We start from the raw sequence: 20,890 nt of genomic DNA on the forward strand, positions 1-20,890 counted from the left end.
AAAAAAATGACAAATTAAAACACTTCGAATTCTAAAATGGACATATCTCTGTTGGAAACGGGAAACGAGGTTGTAAACAGTGCGTTAGTGACGTGCTCCCCAAACTAAATTGAAAGACAGCTCTACACGGCCTCCGATGTGAAAGGCGCATGCTTCCGACGACAGTGATTTGAGCTTCAGCTTTCAGGTTAAGGTCCTCGTGTTAGAGGAAAGCTCATGCATTTGTTGTGTCGATTCCAAAAGAAAAATATCGTGCATTTTCTACTTTGTCATTGCCATACGACCTGGATGGGTTTTGTTAAAGGGCGAGTCACTCAAGATCTTCCAGGAAAACTTCCAAAAGAAAGGAAAATGTAAAGCACGAGTAAAATTTGCTCCCACTCATTCATTCACCCCTGCTGCACGCGTGGTAAGACGTTTCAAATATGTGGGAAGGTCTCTGTGTCAAGGAGCAGCACCGTGTTTTACAAGACGGGCTCTATTTTATTCAGGAGAGGTGGAAGGTAAGACCGTGTACTCACCCATGTTTGTGACTTCACGAAGGCCACACGCGAGAGGTGGAGGCCGTTACCTGTGATACACTGGGGACACCCGGGAGGTAGAGTCACGGACCACAGTGGGTGAATGAGCTGTTGAACTAAAGTCTGCAGTGAAGAACAGGGACTTCATCGAGCTGTGTCCCCAGATTGTCCCCCCAGCCCCAATTTGGAAGCTGGTGTAGAGGGGCTCCCGGGTGGCTCGGTGGATTAAGTGTCTGCCTTCAGCTCAAGTCATGACCTCAGGGTCCTGGGGTTGAGCCCCATGTTGGGCTCCCTGCTCGTGGAGAATCTGCTTCTCCCTCTGCCTCTGCCCCTAGACCCTGCTGGTGCTCCCTACCATGCACCTTCTGTCAAGTAAGTAAGTAAAATCTTATAAAAAGCAGAAAGGAAAGGAAAGGAAAGGAAAGGAAAGGAAAGGAAAGGAAAGGAAAGGAAAGGAAAGGAAAGGAAAGGAAAGGAAAGGAAAGGAAAGGAAAGGAAGAATAAAGGAAAAGAGGGAAGGGAAGGGAAGGGAAGGGAAGGGAAGGAAAGGAAAGGAAAGGGAAGGAAAGGAAAGGAAAAAGGAAAGGAAAGGAAAGGAAAGGAAAGGAAAAAGGAAAGGAAAGGAAAGGAAAGGAAAGGAAAGGAAAGGAAAGGAAAGGAAAGGAAAGGAAAGGAAAGGAAAGGAAAGGAAAGGAAAGGAAAGGAAAGGAAAGGAAAGGAAGGCAAGGGAAGGGAAGGGAAGGGAAGGAAAGGAAGGAAAGGAAGGAAAGGAAAGGAAAGGAAAGGAAAGGAAAGGAAAGGAAAGGAAGAAAAAAGGAAAGAAAGAAAAGAAAGGAAAGGACAAAAAAAAGACAGAAAAGAAAAGGAAAAGAAAGGAAGAAAAAAGGAAGGAAGGAAAGGAAAGGAAAGGAAAGGAAAGGAAAGGAAAGGAAAGGAAAGGAAAAAGGAAAGGAAAGGAAAGGAAAGGAAAGGAAAGGAAAGGAAAGGAAAGGAAAGGAAAGGAAAGGAAAGGAAAGGAAAGGAAAGGAAAGGAAGGCAAGGGAAGGGAAGGGAAGGGAAGGAAAGGAAGGAAAGGAAGGAAAGGAAAGGAAAGGAAAGAAAGGAAAGGAAAGGAAAGGAAAGGAAAGGAAAGGAAGAAAAAAGGAAAGAAAGAAAGAAAGGAAAGGACAAAAAAGACAGAAAAGAAAAGGAAAAGAAAGGAAGAAAAAGGAAAGGAAGGAAAGGAAAGGAAAGGAAAGGAAAGGAAGAAAAAGGAAAGAAAGAAAAGAAAGGAAAGGACAAAAAAAGAACAGAAAAGAAAAGGAAAAGAAAGGAAGAAAAAAGGAAAGAAAGAAAGGAAAGGACAAAAAAAAAGGAAAGGAAAGGAAGAAATAAAGGAAAGAAAGAAAGAAAGGAAAGACAAAAAAGACAGAAAAGAAAAGGAAAGAAAGGAAGAAAAAAGGAAAGGAAAGGAAGAAAAAAGGAAGGAATGGAAAGGAAGGGAAGAAAAAAGGAAAGAAAGAAAAGAAAGTAAAGGACAAAAAAGGACAGGAAAAGAAAGGAAAAGAAGGAAGAAAAAAGGAAAGGAAGGAAGGAAAGGAAAGAAAAGAAAAGGAAAGGAAAGGAAAGGAAGGGGAGGGGAGGGGAGGGGAGGGGGAGGGGAGGGGAGGGGAGGGGCGGGGGAGGGGAGGGAGGCAGCGCGCGCGCAGCTGGGCAGAGACCGGGAGGGTCACGGAGTGCGGCCGCAGTGGTTTGAGCCGAGCGCACGGCCGGGTCGTGCCCAGCGAGCCCCGGGGCAGCAAACATGATGCCCGGCAGGTGTCCCCTCCTGACTGTGCCTCCAGCTGGCGGGGCCGTGGCTCTCAGCCGCTGCCTGCGACTGGCCTCACGCGGGTGTCCCTCCCTAGCCCTGCCGTCCCCCGGCCTCCCTGACGCTCCCGCCACCTTCCTGGCCTCCGCCCAGGTCAGCAGGTGCGCGGCCGGCCGGGGCCAGGGTGCTGGGTCGCGGTCCTTGTCGTCGGATCCCCCGGCCACACAGTTTCACTCAAATGCAGCCGCGGCCTGGGAGCGTCGTGTTGATAGAACTGCACCGGCTTCCTCCTCAGACATGCTGACTAACTCGGGGCCTTGCGGTCTGCGACCACGGGGCAGAACAAGGTGACACTCCGCGTGACCCCTCGTTTTGGGGAACCCACTCCTGCTTTTCCCGGACACTCTAGGAAGCCGCTGGCAGCGCAGCACAGCTCACTGTTACACGTGCGTGTTCGATGCACGAAGTTCTGCTGTGACAGCAGAATGTTCATTGTTCTAATTCCCTTGATTTTGATGCAAATGGACAGACTCTCGAAAAGCGAGGCGTCCCCTTGGCAGGTCCGGGGTCCCTGGGAGGGAGCACAGGGTCGGGCTGGCCCAGTGTGGCGTCTGCCGGACTTCTGCGGATTGGCTGGCGCTCTCGGTCACAGTCTCCGTCCCGGTAAAGGAGTACTCAGAGCCGGAACCAACGTGTCCCGCAGAAATCCCGAAATCTTCAGCTTTTTCAAATACATTTGCGATGAATTTTTGTTGATCCTACTTTTGAGCCTTCATAAATCTCACGTATTTTTTTTTTCCTTTTTGTCATTTTAAAATAGGCAATCGATGCACAAATACAGATTGAAAAGGTAAGTTCTCTCGTATAAAAATAGCTCTGAGAAGCAGTGAAGTTCTGCAAAGGCGGCTTCCTCGTCGTAATTAAAACATTTTGAGGTAGCTAGATAACAAATCCCGAATTCCTCAGGACGACCTGGCCGTGCACATCGGTCCCTGGATGTGAGAAAAGCAGAAGAATTGCGGGATGAAAAGCGTGTGTAATTTCGGGTTCAAATGTGATTTCGATTTTTCAATTTTATGTTGATTAGGCTCATTTCGATCCTGCCTGTGTTGTCGCAGTGTCGTGTCGGCCTATTGTGTGTTCAAACGATTACGCACACCTACCTCGGAGCTTAAACATGAAGGCACTTTATGCAAGAAGGTATAAAATAGGCCTTGATGAAGGAAGAACAAAAAAATATTAAATTACGGCTCTGGAATAAGTTGTCTGAAACCCGGCACTTTGCGATTGGCTCATGTATTTTAGAAGCCAGACACACACAGACACCCATAAAGCTCTTTTATTCTTTTCGTGTGTATATTTAAAAGCCGCAAGGCCGTGCTTCTGTGCCCCTCCAGCACCCTGACTGCGATAGGCCAGTAATTTGGGAGCCAGGTCAACACGTGGGCTTGTACTGTAATGAGAAATACAGCTCGGTTTCATGGGAAAATTAAGCTGATGTTTTCAGAGAAAGCTATTTGTATTTTTCATAACTAGGAAACATCAAATTAAATCGTTTAAAAATAGCCATTTGTGATCCTGAGTCAAGAATACATAGAACATACATTACACACACACACAATACGGATTGGTTACAGATGTGTAATCAATTGTTTCGTAAAACATTTGCTGGAATCTCATTATGTCAAGACCCAACGAAGATGCTAAAGACAAAGATCCCTCCATTTAGAATTCATCTTCAAAAGGGGCATTTTCGGGATCCCTGGGTGGCGCAGCGGTTTGGCGCCTGCCTTTGGCCCAGGGCGCGATCCTGGAGACCCGGGATCGAATCCCACGTCGGGCTCCCGGTGCATGGAGCCTGCTTCTCCCTCTGCCTGTCTCTGCCTCTCTCTCTCTCTCTGTGTGACTATCATAAATAAATAAAAAAAAAAAAAAAAAAAAAGGGGGCATTTTCCAGCTATCTATTTTTAGCCGAATAGCTTAATCTGCAACTTACTGTTCTTTATCTGGAAATTTAGGACATTGCCGATCTGTTGATAAGAGCGCTGATACGTCAGGAATTCAACTACAGTGGAACCCAGGGGTCAGCCTGGAAGCGAGCTTCCCACGGGGCCACGGTCCCAGCTCCATCCACGGACAAGGCAATGGGGAAACAGAAGGACAAAGGGCCCCTAAGGAGATGTGGTGCGTGCTGGTTCCTCACAGAGAAGAAAACTAAAACCCCAAGAAACATGCCGTAAAGCAGACAAATGGCCTTCCTCCCCCGGAGCGGCTATGAGCGAGGGAGAGAAGCAGCAGGTGCACTCACCACGGTGCGCATAGTTTTGAGCAGAACCCGAGAAAAGGTAAACAAAGAACCGGAGTCTCTGAACCAGCGTGTTAGTAAGTTAAACGTGGCATTTGTACGAGGCGTCGCGATTACTCCGGTACTAATAAAAACTCCAGTTTGACTGACACATCATTCCATCTGTCATCCATCTGCCCAGCATGCTGGGTGGCTGACCAGGAAATCAAGGCGATTTTGCCTTTTGAGCTTCTTGAGGCCCTGACTTCGCTCCCTGACACGGAGGTCGGCCGCCTCGCGGTCGCTGGGACGGCAGCCCGGTGTCCCCAGCCCTCAGCGCTCGCGCACGCTTGCTGCTGTCTGCTGAAAACCGACCTAAAGTAAGTAAATGCAGAGTCAGGGCCCCGCTGTGGAGTGTGTCTGCGGTGACCGTGGCACACGGCTGGTTGGAATTAGCAGGATCCGGGCGAGCTCGTTGGATACCTCAGCTGAACCGCGCGGAGGGAGGCCGCTCCCGCTAAGTTCGGGGAAGGCCGTAGACTGTTAGGCCGCGAGTCCCCTTCTTTCTGGAGCGTAACAAGAAAGCACAACTGACCTCAACGAGCTCCGTGTTCGCTGAGGGGACGTCGAGGAAACCATGAGGATGGGCGCGCACCCCCTACGCAGACATCGTGGCAAGAGACGCTTGATGCTTCGCTAGGTGCTTCCATGTGTCAGGGCGCGTCTGTCGGAGGCTCCGGTCCTCGCAAGGGCAGGGTTGCCACTGTTCCTGCAGAGCCCTGACTAGGGGATCCGTTTAGAAGTCGCAGGACGCCTGTGCAAACGGGTCACAAGGCATCGGTCGGTTGCGCGTGAGCTTCAGGAAAGGCCACCGCGTGCCCAGCAGCTTCCGGCAGCAGCACGTGCCCGCCCGGCCAGCAGCACGTTATCCCGTGGGCGAGCTCACCTCGGTCAACTCCGACAAGGCTGCTTTGAGGCTCTCAGTCTGAAACATATTGATATTACCTTCCGAGGGAAAACCCCCTCATCTGTCTTGCAGAACCCCGACATGACTCCCCAGTGAGCCTCCTTTCCTGGTCACTGAGTTATCGCTACCGCGGGAAAGTCCATAGAACAAATATTGCTGAGAAATGTGACTTCCCATCGATTTGTTCAGGAGCAGTCTCAACAAGTGTGTACATTTTAGCCGACAAGGAGCCGTTGTTTGCTTTCAGAAGCAAAACATTTCAGGGCGACAGTGCAGCATCGATCGCTGGCGTTTGCATCGGCAACTAGAAAGTGCAGGAAAGAGAACTCTAACCTGAGTACTCACTGTACGTAAGGGGCTTTGGGAAGAGAATCAGAGACAAACCAGTGATTTCGATAACAAAAAATATCGTAATAGGCTCTCAAATTTCCCATCGCTGTTGTCCTTCCTCACATTATTACATTTACACTTAATTTTCTACGTGCATTTAACAGTTTCTTCTGCGTAGTCTCCAAACCATTCAGCAAATATTGACGGACCATCCCCTAGGGATTAAGAAATAGCATAAGTACTAATCAATTGTAATTTTATTTACTCCGTTTCTCATTTCTTCAGAACCCAAGCACCTTCCTTATTTAAATTTTACTGCTTAACATGCAAAGTAACCTAGAATGAGTTTTTCAAAGGTGTAAAATGAGGGAAATACACGCAACAATATTTTCACAGCATCAATGATGTAAAATTTTAACCAAAACTTTCGGGGCGCCTGGGTGGCTCAGTTGGTTTAGCGTCCACGTCTTAATTTCAGTTCAGGTCAGGATGTGAGGGCTGTGAGCTCGAGCCCCACGTCGAGCATGCCTCTCCCTCAATCCCCACCCCCACCCCACCGGCTCCCACGTTCTCTCTCTGTAAAAACAAACAGAACAAAACTTCTTTTAATGCCACTTTGAATTATAGTTTCAATGTCTTACTAGGGACATACATTATACCAACCAGTTTTTCCAACATTAGATCCTGGGACTTGGCTTCTCTACTTATTCTGAGCACGTAAAACTAGCGTGCTCCTGGCTGTATATACTTGCCGCACACAGGTGATGCTGAACTTGCACTAAAAAGTGAAACGGTACCAGGTAAAAACAAAAGAGAAAGAAACTGCACTTTTGGAAGAAGAATAACCAAAAGAAGTGTGGAAGTCGTTATTTTCTGGAAGAGCGCGTACGTAATCCGAAGTCCTTGGCGTGAGTGCCAGCTCTCCCGCTCACCAGCTCTGCCCCGCGCAGCATCCCCTCCATGGCTGCGGTCCCTTGTGGGCAAAATGAAGGTCGTTATTCCTCCTCACAGGGTCTAGGTCATGATGCTACAAATGCATTAGAGGGAAATCTTTGTATGTCAGGACTCTATTAAAATATTTCGATGCTGTCTTATTATAAAATACCTTCTTGAGAGTCATAAATACTTAAAACACCAAGTGGAGAAAATGATCTATTAACTTTTAACTGAATTGTATTATGATTACCCTAATGGGGGAAAATAGCTCAAGGGCATTTTGATCCTACAGACTTCTGCAGAGCCATCAGGCATCTCTTGATGTTTGAAATTACATCAACTGTCACAACCAGGTGTCTTTAAGTGCCAGGATCTGAAGAAAATTGGAGCTAACTACAATTTCATGAATATTGAAGAGGATGGTCTCTGGGAAAGGCGGTCGCGTAGTGAGGCCACAGTGGTAATCCACGTGCACACCTCCGGGGCCATGGTGGCGATGCTTATCGTCAACAGGAGAAGCTGGGCAGCACCAGAGCATCTCTGAAACCTGACTCTTAGTTTTAGGACAGAAATCTTGAAAATGCTGTGCTTGACACAGAATTCAGGCATCACCGATGATTTATTTGTCCCTGGAAAAGACCCCCCTTCCTATCTCTTGATGCTAGGTTACTTTCTCTTCAAGTTGAAAATTGTCTACATTTGTGTTTTGTGATGACTTTCTGATGGACTTTAAGAAGCGTGCTCATTTTGAAAAATGAGGTAAGTACACAAGAAAATTTTCAGAAAACCATTGAATGCTTAAATCTGATAGCTTTCACCACAGGCCAGGGCAAGGACCACCTTTTCAACTCTTCATCCTTAACAGTTTGAATAAATATTGTGCTCTTCCTTTGATGTAGTCATCCTTTTTCCATTTTTTTTTTAATGAAGCTTCAGAAAGTGGCAACTGTTTTAAAAAGAAGAGAATTTGGGGACAGCTGGGTGGCTTAGTGGTTTGGCACCTGCCTTCCACCCAGGGTGTGATCCTGGAGACCCAAGATTGAGTCCCACATCGGGCTCCCTGCATGGAGCCTGCTTCTCCCTCTGCCTATGTCTCTGCCTCTCTTTCCCTGTGCCTCTCACGAATAAATAAATAAAATCTTAAAAAAATTAAAAAAATAAGAAGAAAATTTGGACAGCACAGGAAAAGTAAAAGGGCTCAATGTACATCATACGTAGAATTGGAACTAAAGAGGAATTCCTTTACTGGGTGCTGGGGGAGGTGGGGAGGGAGAGAGATGACAGGCTGATTTCAATATGGTGGCTCGAGGCCTCTTTCTCCATCTTCAAAGCCATTGGCCTATCAGATTCAAGTCGCACTCTACTCCCTCTACTCTCCAAATTGCTTCCACTCTCACATCTCCTTCCCTGTCACTGCTGGCTCTTTTTTTATAGGTACCCTGGTGATTATACAGGGTTTACTTAGATAAACCAAGATAACCCTCTCATCTTAAAATCCTCATCTTAGCCAGGGAAGCCTGGGAGACTCAGTCAGTTAAGCATCTGACTCTTGGTTTCGGCTCAGGTCCTAATCTCTGGAACGTGAGATCGAGCTCTATGTTGGGCTCCACACCCAGTGGGGAGTCTGTTTGAGATTCTCTCTCTCTGCTCCTCCCCGACTCAAGCACACTCAGTCACCCTTTCTCTCTCTAAAATAAATAAATAAATCTTTAAAAAGTGTTTTAAAAATAAATTAAAAAAATATATATATATATATTTGCCCTATCTGCAATGTCCCTTTTGAGATGGAAGTTAATATTTTCACAGATTTGGGGGATTAGATCATGGACATCTTTGGGGGGGGGGTGAGCATTATGCTGTCTACCACCATGGGTCAGGCAGGGTCTGATTCATGAAGGACAGCTCAGGTTGCGTAGTAACTTGGCAGCTCATGGTCAAGCATTCAGTGTCTATTAGGAGTCTGAAACAAGTCAGTTCTGTTTATTAAAAAGACAATGGTTTTCTGCATAGAATGGCAGGATGTTTTTACAAGTTCTGCACCACAACTCGCCTATAGCATTAGCTTCCCAACCTGCAACACTTCAATAACCGTTGGATTTACTGGGGAATATGGTCCAAGAGCCAGCAACTGGCAACTTTGGGATAATCTCATGTGGTTAGACCTCATTCAAAAATACTAGACTTTTATTGGTTTGGAAGAGCATACCCATATCAGTGTGTTTTTTTGTCTTTAAAAATCAAATTTTTCTGTTATGTATCATGTCTCTTTCTCAGTTGTAGGAGGGTCCAGATGTAGCAATATACATCTCACCTTAGGAAACTATATTAGAAGATGTCATTGGTCCTAGAAATTTCACTTAGGTGGCAAGCTTTTGATTTTGGGGGGAATTAGTTGCCAATCTCTGGCACATGGATGACTTACCATGGTGTTTAGATGAGTTGTTACTTCTTGCACCCCAGGTACAAGCACCAGGGTGGACCACTTTATGATGTAAAGCTGGTAAGTTGATAAAGCCAGAGGTAGATCACTGGGGATGTACCTGTGGCCCTGACCTGAAAGCAAAATGCTTCTCATAGTCCTTCTTGGCTGGTGTTTCACACTCACACAACGACTTTTCACATCAGCCATTGGAGTATAACTCAGAATTGTAACTACACTGTATGTCCATCTTACATAGCCAAAGGCAAATGGTGGAATGATGCAAAATGGAGGAACAGAGAATTAATGAGGATATGTTGGAAATGGGAAAGCAAGAGAAGGAGCAAGAGACAAAGAATATTTGCTGAATAACTCATAATTCATTAAAATTTATGACTAATACAGGAAAACATAGTCAAGAAACAGAAGCATGTGTAAATTATTTAAAATTATGACCATGAAACAAACTATTAATAGTGATTGCCTTGAGAGTGTAGGATTTAGGAGAGGACATTCAATGTAAATTCTAATATGCACATATTTATGTATAAAATTACATAATTTAATTTTCACTCCTAGTTGGATGTATATTCATCAAACCATGTATATAGACACACACATACATATAAATCTCTATACATTGCTTAGTAAAAAAAGGCAAACTGTGGAACCATATATTTAATGAGATGGACATCACCATACCTGTTCTCTAACGGTACACAGCGGTATTAGCACGGGTTTAGCTACTGGTCTGAGCACAGCCTGGCTGTCACCTGGTAAGGGTCCCACAGAGGGCAGGCAGGTGTCCCTGGGGGGACGCATTAGACTTGACTGGGGAAGGCTCCGCTTCCCAGGAGGTTTTGGGCAGAGTGCAGTTGTCCGCAGTTTCAGAAGGGAGGGCTTCTTTTGCTCCTCCAAGCCTACCCTGCCCACTAGGTGACACCCACATGTCCTTGCCCTGCCAAGCCCCTGACGTTGTGGCTGGTTTCTTCAAAGTCCAGAGAGCAGAGAGCGCCTTTCACAGGACACAGGCTGTAAACTTAGGTAATGTAACCGTGTAACCACCTCCAGGCAATGCCACGTGTCCTGTCTCTTCTGCTAGATTCTGTTGGCTGGAAGGAGGCCACCAGGGGTGCCCGCCCTACAGGAGAGCAGATCCCAGAAGGTGATCACTCCCGGAGCTGGGGCTCCTGGGAGGCCTTCCTAGACTCTGTCTGGCACACCTGTTTGTGTGGCTTGTTGCAAAATGTGTACACACATATATACGTACTTATACGGTAGGTACGCAATTGTGAAATACAATTATTCATAAAGACTGACTATTTAGGAGGATATATCCCAGGAGTTAACACTGACAATCTCTGTAAGGTAGAACTGGATGTGGGAAGAAAAGGGCCTTTAGTTTACACAAAGATGTATGATTTGAAACTTTTACCACAATTATGTGTTTTATAGGTTTAATAATAATAAAAATGTATGAGAAAATATGTTGTAATCGATAAAATGGAAAAAAATCCTTTCAAAAATGATTTACTTCAATTAGAAAATTTCCAAAAGACGTATTTAACAATAGAAATCTCTTTTCTGGGGATCCCTGGGTGGCTCAGCAGTTTGGCGCCTGCCTTCGGCTCGGGGCGTGATCCTGGAGTCCCGGGATCCAGTCCCATGTCGGGCTCCCTGCATGGAGCCTGCTTCTCCCTCTGCCTGTGTCTCTGCCTCCCTCTCTGTGTCTCTCATGAATAAATAAATACAATCTTAAAAAAAAATCTCTTTTCTGTTAGGAAAATTTCATATTCAATTTATATGATGTAATCTAATCATTGTACTGCTCATAGAGATCTGCTGTGTCCCATAAATCAAGAAGACAAGTGCATAATTAAATCAGTCAATATATTATATTATTTAGATCTCATGACATTGCTCATCAAGCAGTGGTAAGTAAATAGATCAGAATTCAACATATAGCAGTTTAGGTTTCATAAACAAAGAAAGTTGTTGCTCCAAAGCAATTATCCCTTTTAAGATTATTCAGTCAATTTGTTTTTAAAGGTCTTGGATTACATTGGCGTTGCATGATATCCAAGAACGTGTATCATTACAAAATCTGAAATACCCCAAATCTTACAACACTATTTACTGGCCTAAGGTAACATGAAATATGTCTTAGTGAGATTATTTGCAAATATTTTAAAATATTTTTTGAAATCTAAATTTCCTCAGGAAATAGGATTTCTTTAGAGTATTTTCAGTACCAGGAATAAAAGTAGTAGAAAGCTTAGTGATGAATCTTGGATTAACCGACTCTCAAAGTTTATCATCAAATGCTGTCTTTGTTGTTCCCTGAACACAGGAGAAGAGTAACTTCTGTTTCAACAATCTCCTCAGGTGTCCAATTTTCCAATTTTTGTGGATATGACTTGGCGCACAGTGTACCTGACCCAGCATATATATCGTGTTGGATCAATGCTAAATGCTGGGACGCTCATGGGTTCTCTGAACTTCATCCTGTTACTTCAATTGAAATGACAGTGCCCGAGCTTGAAAGAAAAAATAATGGAGAATTTTCCCTCACTGGGATTTTGGACGGACACCAAGCAATAACAAGTGATGGCTCTTTTAAGGCATGAGAGAGAGATAAGTAGATAGAAAAAGATAATATCCCATGTCGCTTGAATAGCAATCACACAATGAGAGTCGAAATTCCACAGATAGAGTCTATTTCTTTGCAAGAAGGAAAGACGATTGATGATGCTGTGTTCATCGATCTACGCATGTGTGTCTGTGTGTGTGTATGCACGTGTCTGTGACACAGTTTGCATATTTTATTAAAATATTATTAGGATGTTGTCATGCTACACATGCCTTACTGAAATGAACCTTTCATAAATGAACCGTTTCATAAATGAACCTTTTTATGAACCAAATCTTAATAATGGCTTGGTATGTTCTAGAGGGATATTTATGGAGACATTCCATATTTTTAATTGCTATACATTGAATCTTGCCATATGAACTTGTCATATTTCATACATCACTTACAATTCCAGAGCACATTTTGCTTTTTTTTTTCCCCAAAAAATTTCACCTATAAAAGGAACACTTTAATAAGCAGCCTCGTGCCTGTCTTCCTGCACAAAAATAAGGGTTTTCTGTGGGGCATGGAGTTAGGATCAGATTCCCTGAGGTGTGCGGATGCACATTGTATTTTAGCTGAGCACTGAAAATTCTATTTCAACTTGACTTTGCAACTTCCACCCCAACCTGTAGTACAGGGTAAGTCTCGCATCCTCAATGCTTTTATATTGATAGATTAAAATTTTGTCTATCTAAGGGGGAAAAATGGTTTCAGCCCGTAATGATATGTTTCATTGACTTCTGAAGTCTATTTTGATGATGATCAGAAACTATTGCCTATCAAAATATCAAATAGATTATGCCGATCTATTTGCATATCATGAGTAATGCAGTGAAACGTGTATACTGCAAAGATTTATGCATTTGTCGTCTAGGCTCATGGGATACAGAATATCTCTTTCTACAAGTACAATTCTGATGATGGCATAATGTCAGATTAAATAAATGTTAGATTAAACACGCTCTATATTCCTACACAGTGGATGGAAATACATATATGTCCACTGTATATATGTAATTATTAGCTTACATTTTCTGTCCTGGACTTCCAGCATGCTCTCTTTATGCTTTACATACTGAAGCTTTAGGATATGCCCAGATTGTCAATTTGTTTTGTTTTTGGTGTTGCTTTTATCCACCTAGGTCTCAGGGTTTATGGTTATGGTTTTAAATAGGATTAACTCCATAAACTGGTGCTGCATTGGGCGTTGAGCATAGCAGGTCCGGTTGGGTAAACATGTCAGAAAGAGGAGACAGTGGCCATGAGTTTAGAGGCTAAAGACAACAAACATAGTGTTTTGTTGTCAGAATGTTTCAATGCTGACAAAATTAGGGTAAATCGGAACTATAGGAAAATACAGGAATCCAGGAAAGGGCATGAGTCTGAGTCTCTCCATTCTTCCTTGTGGTCCCCAAACCCATGTGGTTAGGCTCCAGACATCCTAACTCAAGTGCTTTAAAATGTCCTTAAGCTTAATACTCATAAAAGTGAATATTGGCTCCCAAATACGTCTTCTTCCAGAACTATGTCCTGTAACAAACACCACCGTGCTGTGGCTCAGAACCCTGGTCTGCCTCCAGGACGTGAATCACCAAATCTTGTTGTACACCCCAACTATTTTGTATCTCCCCACCTGTCACCAACACGGGCGTCTGAGCCACCACCCTCCTCAACCCCATGTGGGCACGTGTCTCTCCGTGGCTTCTCTGCCTTCACATCCGCTCCTCGGCAACTGCTCGGTTCATTCCCCACACAGTAGCCAGGGCCACATTTTAAAAACGCCACTTAATCATGAGAGCCCCTTCTCTGAAACCCATAAACGGTTACATTTGTGTCTCCACGCACCAGAGTTGAGACTCATATTCCAACTTGAAGTGATTTTTCTGGTGGTGCCAGCCCCGTGGTGCTCTCTCTGACGGATGGGGGCGTTCCGCGGCACCTTTTTCACGATTGAAGACAAGTGTTGTCCTCAAATCACACCTTCTGGTCCAGAAAAATTTAGTAGAGTGTAGTTATTAAATAGAGAGATGTAGGTGAAATATTTCTGTTTGAACCCTATTTGTATCAACCCAGGACATAACCCAGGACACAAGGTAAAAGGACTGAATGTTTTACTGACACCGGATCATTAATAACCTACTCTTGGTCCATGTTGTTTCTTTAAACACAGTGGACATTGCTTTAGGAAAGCAATTAGTTGTCACGATAATCAAACCGTCCACAGAGCTTTTAAGCACAGGGCGTGGCAAAAGGCCAATAACCTGATTTTGAATATCTGGGAAACAAAAATGAGGTAAAAACAATACCTGTTTATATCCACGTAAACTACGACTGATGCTTCCCCGGCTCCAGTTTTCTTTTTCAATATCCCCCTGGCTGTTCAGGGTCTTTTCTGATTCCACACAAATCTTAAGAGGATTTGTTCCAACTCTCTGAAGAAAGTCCATGGTATTTTGTTAGGGATTGCACTGAACGTGTACATTGCCCTGAGTAGCATGGACATTTTCACAATATTAATTCTTCCGATCCATGAGCATGGAATATTTTTCCATCTCTTTGTGTCTTCCTCAATTTCTTTCAGAAGTGTTCTGTAGTTTTTAGGGTTTAGATCCTTTACCTCTTTGGTTAGGTTTGTTCCTAGGTATCTTATGCTTTTGGGTGCAATTGTCCACGGGATTGACTCCTTAATTTCTTTCTCTTCAGTCTCATTGTTAACGTATAGAAATGGCACTGATTTCTGGGCATTGATTTTGTATCCTGCCACGCTGCTGAATTGCTGCGTGAGTTCTAGCAATCTTGGGGTGCTCAGGTTGTACTACAAAGCTGTGGTCATCAAGACAGTGTGGTGCTGGCACAAAACAGACACATAGTTCAATGGAACAGAATAGAGAACCCAGAAGTGGACCCTGAACTTTATGGTCAACTAATATTCGACAAAGGAGGAAAGACTCCACAGGAAAAAGGACAGTCTCTTCAATAAATGGTGCTGGGGAAATTGGACATCCACATGCAGAAGAATGAAACTAGACCACTCTCTTTCACCAGACACAAAGATAAACTCAAAATGGATGAAAGATCTAAATGTGAGACAAGATTCCATCAAAATCCTAGAGGAGAACACAGGCAACACCCTTTTTGAACTTGGCCACAGCAACTTCTTGCAAGATACATCCATGAAGACAAGGGAAACAAAAGCAAAAATGAATTATTGTAACTTCATCAAGATAAGAAGCTTCTGCACAGCAAAAGAAACAGTCGAGAAAACTAAGACAACCTACAAAATAGGAGAAGATATTTGCAAATGACGATCAGATAAAGAGCTAGTTTCCAAGATCTACAAAGACCTTATTAAACTCAACAGCAAAGAAACAAACAATCCAAACATGAAATGGGCAAAAGACATGAAGAGAAATCTCACAGAGGAAGACAGAGACATGGCCAACATGCATATGAGAAAATGCTCCACATCACTTGCCGTCAGGGAAATACAAATCAAAACCACGATGAGATCCCACCTCACTCCAGTGAGAATGGGGAACATTCACAAGGCAGGAAACCACAAATGTTAGAGAGAATGTGGAGAAAGCGGATCCCTCCTGCACTATTGGTGGGAATGTGACCTGTTGCAGCCACTCTGGAAAACTGCGTGGAGGTTCCTCAAAGAGTTAAAAATAGACCTGCCCTACGACCCAGCAATTGCACTGCTGGGGATTTACCCCAAAGATACAGATGCAGTGAAACACCTGGACACCTGCACCCCGATGTTTCTAGCAGCAATGTCCACAATAGCCAAACTGTGGAAGGAGCCTCGGTGTCCATCGAAAGATGATGGATAAAGAAGATGTGGTTTATATATACAGTGGGATATTCCTCAGCCATTAGAAATGACAAATACCCACCATTTGCTTCAACGTGGATGGACCTGGAGGCTATGATGCTGAGGGAAGTCAGTCAGAGAAGGACAAACATTACATGGTCTCATTCATTTGGGAATGAGAAAATGAGTGGGAAATATCAGAAAGGGAGACAGAACATGAGAGACTCCTAACTCCGGGAAACGAACTAGGGGTGGTGGAAGGGGAGGAGGGCGGGGGGTGGGGGTGACTGGGTGACGGGCACTGAGGGGGGCACTTGATGGGATGAGCACTGGGTGTTATGCTATACGTTGGCAAATCGAACTCCAATAAAAATATACAAAAAAACATGACCGATGCTAATTGTGAAGTATGCGTCAAACCCACAAATATGTATATTGCGCTTCAGCAGATACCTGGTGGTTTTCACCGGGATGATTTGACACAAGTATGGGCTATTCTTATTGTTGACAAGACAGGATGGTTTCAGACTAAACAACAGCCCCCAAATCTTTGGCCATGAGACATGATTTAAGGCGTTGAAACTCTCCAATTTGACAAATTGCGATGTCATGGGAGACAGCACAGGACAAAAACAGCACATGACGCTTGTTTCTGATCGTCCGCCGCTGGGCTGTGGCGTCTGTGGATCCTTACTGCTGCAATCACCAGTTACCCAGGGAGATTTCAGTGTTCCTGTCAAATAGTCTGTACTATTTTGCAGACTTTGTTCATTGTTCGGGGGCATCGATTCTTTTTTTTCCAGTGAAACAGACCTAATGAACCATTTGCTCTAAATCCTATACATATGCCCAGTGTGATTATTTCCTAACGCCTTATTTACTATAAATCAGTGTAAAACAGTTTTTTTTAAATCAGAAATACACCAGAAATAAGGCATTTCCCCTTTAAACACCAACCAAGTGACTTTGCTCAGCTCAGATCCATAGTCACTGCACCAAGGAATTTGCCCTTCGCACCCGTTCACGCACGTTGACAGTGGTGGCCGGTTTTGAGCTCGTCGTTATTTGTGCACGTCGGATGCTGGGCTCGGATATGCTTCTCATTTTAATTAACATCTTTATTAAGATGTGATTGAGAGAGAACAGTGTGGCCCATTTTTAACGTGCGCGGTGGGTGAGCTTGGGTGGGTGACGACGCGGGACAAAGCAGCAGCACCATCAAGGGAAAGAGCACCCCGTGGCCGCAAGGGTTTCCTCCTGCCGCTGGGGGGGCGCACAGCCTCGAGGGTGGGCAGGGCTGTCCAGCTCTCTGAGCAGCAGCAGCGCGAGCAGGAAAGCCTCCCGGACGGCATCCTCCGTGGCTGCTGCCCGCCTCTCCCGTGGGCGCCCACTGGCAAGGTCCGGGCTGTCTGGTGCCACCTGTCGGCTGTCGCCTCCGGGAACAGGGCTCCGGGTTGTGTGGCCCCTCCAGCCTCGAGGTAAAGACCTGCACCCCCTCACCAGCTTCACCTTGGTTACCGTCCCTCCATCCCTGCACGGGAGCCACGGTCCCCAAGAAATGTGTCTCGACTCCTTGCACGCGGCCTCAGCCCCGCCTCCTCGAGCGGGTAAGTGCTGGTGCTTTGTGCGTGCTCTTCCCCGTCGCCTCGCACGAGGCCCTGTTTCACAGAGAGGAGAGCGCTGGGTCTGTGCGAGTGTGCGGTGTGTGCGGGTGTGCGTGACGTGGGGAGGAGACCGTAACGATGCTCACACGCACAACCAGAGACCAGACCGCAGCGGGATGTCAGTCATCCCTCCAGATGCCTGAGTCTATGCGGATCATACACGGGTCCCCGTGACTGCACGGAGGTGACACGCCCGGGCTTCAGCACACGCGCTCCCCAGGATCCCCAACACGCAGCGGTCCCTCGAGAAGTGCTCCTGGTTGACACACACACCGGCTCGCCCACCAGATAGACAGCTTCCCGGGGCCGGGGTCACCCAGTTTACGTCCGCGGAATATCTCAGGTCGCGTTGGTGGCCTAGAACTAAGGTCCCGACTGATGTTCATAAAACTTCCCAAGGGACGCCACGGGTCACCATCGCTTTATGAGCGTGACGAAGCCCCCGGCTTGTCCATTAAGAACTCTGCACTGGCCTCCGTCCCTCACAACAAAAGTGGCTTCTTCACGGCGTCCACCAAGGCCCCCCCTCCGCTCGGCTGCCCCCAGGAGGCAGGTCCCCTCCCCGGGGCTTCCCGCAGGTGGCTCCTCTGGGCCAGGGCCTGGGGTGGCCCTCGACCTGCCACTCCCTGCCGCCCGGGAGGGTCTGACCACTCTCATCAGCGCAGAGGCCCATTGCGACCATTTCCCGTCTTTCCTTTTCTTTCTATTTCCTTTATTTTTGCACATCGTAGTCATTGCCCTGCAACGTGCTATAAACTACAATTTTACGATCTGCTCCTTGTCTCCCCAAAGAGAACGATGTGTCCGTTTCCTTTACTGCTCTCGTCCCGGATTCGGAAAATGCATCTCCTCCGCAGGGCAGAGCAGGTATCTCAACAAATATTGGACCAATAGCAAGAGGGGTGACCGTGCTAAGGACTGCTGGGCCGGGTCGCCCCGTGGAGTGCGGCGGGCGTCAGCTGCCGATACAGGCCGCCTAGGCTGTGAAAGAAAAGTCACAGCATGACTGAAATTCTCAAACTGCGGTGTAGGAATGAAGGAGGATCCCAGAGAGGTGGAAAACACCTGCTATTCAGTTTTTCCACGGATGGACCCGACGACGGTCGTTTTGTGCGTAAGGCACGTCACACACAGTTGGGGTCTTTGGAGACTTTGCTGTGCTTTGTCTATCGTAGTGAGACTGGATTCCGGCTCATGTTGAAGGGATTTTGGTATTCACAGAATAAAAAAAAAAATCGATAGAAATGAAAGACTGTTAATAAAAATGGGAGACTGTGAGATCTCCCCCTAACCCTGACAGATCTCCCCTACAGCCCCGCGGTGGCAGTCGGCGCCCGGTGCCCGGTGAGTCTCCGCGGGGACCAAGAACAGGAGGCGGTCCCCACCCGGGCCGTGCAGGGAGCGGGGGTGCGGATCACGCTGCTTTGGGCATCGTCGACCCAGAGGAGTTTGGCGGCACGACACACACAGAGGCTCAGCAAATGGATGACGGGGCCAGAGCCCCGGACAGGTGTCCTCGGGGGAGCTGGGGCCCCGGGTGGTGCGTGAGGCGGGGACAGGTGCTCCCGCGCCCTGAGGCGATGCTGAGCAAGCAGCGGGCAGCGCGGCCTCGTGTCCCAGGGAAGGAGGAGGGGTCGTGGGGGCCGCGGGCCTGGAGCCGGGCCCCTCTGGGCCTGTGGAGGGGATTGCTCCAGAGGACACACCTCCTGGCTCTAGGGTCTTTCTGCAACCAAGCGATGTTTCATTTTCTCCAGACAACACCACCTGCTGATTAGTCCGTTCACCCAGCGGGTAAAGGGCACCGTATCGCCGCCGTGACTGCGCTACGTTCGCACACCCACATGCACGCGCGTGTGACTTGGACACACACACACTTAGAGACACGTACAAACCATAGAAAGTGTCACCATTACGCACCAAGAATTTATTCAGGTGAAAACGATATTGCTCCAGGTTCCTTTTCAGCTTTGCTAAACTTAGGTAAAGAGGGCCTGGTGGGCAGAAGCAGAGGTTTAAGAAACAATTCCAGAAAAAAAAAGAATCGTGAGTTGCTGCTTGCACCGGTCAGCAGCGCAGGGAGGAAGAGATCGGAGCTGAGTTCGTGTTCAAGGGCACGATGGTGCGGCCCCCTCCGGGCTGCCTGTGGGAGCGCGGGGCTGGCGGGGGGCAGGCCGCCCAAGCTGCCGCAGCCCAGGGTCGGGGGCCCCGCAGGGACTAGGCCGGGGAACGGCCTCCGGGGACGTGGAGGTGGGTCCCGTGGGGCTCACAGGACACAGGTGCTCCCGAGAGGACCCGGGAACCTCGTGCTGCCTCCACGCCAGGGCCGAGAAGCATCGTGCTGGGTGCGGGACACCTATCGCGGCCCTGAGAGTGGCGGCTGCCCCGCCCCAGCCTCCCCTGAGCGCCCTCTTGCTTGGGGGCGTCCACGTGCCGTCTCAGTGTCCTTGTCCCACCCGGGGGCTGGGCCTGCACTGGCAGGGGGCCCTCCTCGGGTGACCAGCAGGCCCGGGGCCACAAGCAGGTCCCGCCGGGGCAGATGCTGTCAGGGAGGCCATGAGGTGGGGGTTCAGGCAGAGGGTGTCCTCTGAGCGGGAACAGCTGCACACAGGCCACCGGGTGTCCGGGGAGGACGGTGCCCACGGGCACTGGATCCTCAGTCCCCCAGTGCTCACCCCGCAGTCACGGCATCTGGGCGATGCTCTGCCCTCCTGCTGCCTGTCCTTGGCTCCCGTCCCTACACGCAGGAGCAGGGGGATGGACACAGCTGGGCCGTGACCTGGGCATGGGGACAGCCCCAGGGGCCGAGGGACAACCTGCCCGAAGGGTTCAGCATCACCCAAACCCAGACAGCCCGCTGGTCCCTGCGCCCCAAGGGGGCGCGGAAGCGGCCCCACAGCAGCACGGGGGCCCGTCGTGTCTCTGTCCTCCCTGCTCCAGCCCGTTGCTCCCTCGGAAGAGGGTCTGGTCGTTAGAAGGGTCAGAGGACCCAGGGAAGGAGCCCCCGCCCCAGGTGACTGTGCAGGTGCAGGCGGGGGCCACCGTTCCAGGGGTCGCTCAGGGCGGACCAGGCCGCCTCCATCCTCCTGGGTCGCCTTGGCCCGGCCTCGTCCCCCGTGTTCCTTCCAGTGCTCGGCTCTAGTGGGGGTCGCCTGATCCAAGGACTTACCGCCCAGGTACTCGGGGAAGCAGGCGACTGAGACTGGGGGGCTTCCCTGTGCTCGCGATGCCCGCGGGGAACGGGGAGCTGGTGCTCCCTGACATCGGCCCACGGGAGGGAGCAAGAGAAACAAGGAAGATGGAGGCGAAGCCACCCCCACCCTGCATCTGTCCCGCCGCTGTGGGTGCTGCACTGGGTGCGGGAAAGGTGGGTCATCCTGTAGGCTCCGCGCGAGACCCAGCGCGGTCCGGTCTCGTCAGCTTTCCGTCTCTAATGACCTTACTTACCCTTTGATTTGCTCACTTCTTGGGGTCTGGCTGGACCCTGCAGGGTCTCTGATTCTGACCAAGGGAAGCCCCTTTAGAAAGATG

At 47.9% G+C, this 20,890-nt stretch overlaps 1 long non-coding RNA gene across 1 annotated transcript; it reads left to right on the plus strand.

The window, feature by feature from the left end:
• Positions 1-2,413: 2,413 nt before the first annotated feature.
• On the plus strand, positions 2,414-3,655 carry LOC140605425 (uncharacterized). The gene is made up of 3 exons (XR_012008086.1): positions 2,414-2,657; positions 3,131-3,160; positions 3,398-3,655. It is a non-coding gene; the product is annotated as an uncharacterized lncRNA (long non-coding RNA).
• The last annotated feature ends 17,235 nt before the right edge of the window (positions 3,656-20,890 follow it).

The sequence above is a fragment of the Canis lupus genome, chromosome 15, assembly GCF_048164855.1.
Source record: "Canis lupus baileyi chromosome 15, mCanLup2.hap1, whole genome shotgun sequence".
Taxonomy (NCBI): Eukaryota; Metazoa; Chordata; class Mammalia; order Carnivora; family Canidae; genus Canis; species Canis lupus.